We start from the raw sequence: 719 nt of genomic DNA on the forward strand, positions 1-719 counted from the left end.
GGATTTAGAAAAGGCAGAGGAACCACAGATCAAATTGCCAACATCCTTTGGATCATAGAAAAAGCAAGAGATCCAGAAAAACATCTACTTCTGCTTTACTGACTACACCAAAGCCTTTGACTGTGTGGATCCCAACAAACTGAGGAAAATTCTTCAGGAAATGAGAATACCAGACCACCTGACCTGCCTCCTGAGAAATCTGTATGCAGGTCAAGAAGCAACAGTTAGAACTGCACGTGAAACAACAGACTGGTTCCAAATTGTCAAAGGAGTACGTCAAGGCTGTATATTGTTACCATGCTTATTTAACTTCTATGCAGTGTACATCATGCCAAACGCCGGGCTGGATGAAGCACAAGCTGGAATCAAGATTGCTGGGAGAAATATCAATAACCTCAGATATGCAGATGACACCACTCATATGGCAGAAAGTGAAGAGGAACTGAAGAGCCTCTTGATGCAAATGAGAGAAGAGAGTGAAAAAGCTGGTGTAAAACTCAACATTCAAAAAATGAATATCATGACATCTGGTCCCATCACTTCATGGCAAATAGATGGGGAAACAGTGGAAACAGTGTCAGACTTTATTTTTGGGGGCTCCAAAATCACTGCAGATGGTGACTGCAGCCATGAAATTAAAAGACACTTTCTCCTTGGAAGAAAAGCTATGACCAACCTAGACAGTATATTAAAAAGCAGAGACAGTACTTTGCCAACAA

Source organism: Bison bison, unplaced genomic scaffold (assembly GCF_000754665.1).
Source record: "Bison bison bison isolate TAMUID 2011002044 unplaced genomic scaffold, Bison_UMD1.0 scf7180017864263, whole genome shotgun sequence".
Lineage (NCBI taxonomy): Eukaryota > Metazoa > Chordata > Mammalia > Artiodactyla > Bovidae > Bison > Bison bison.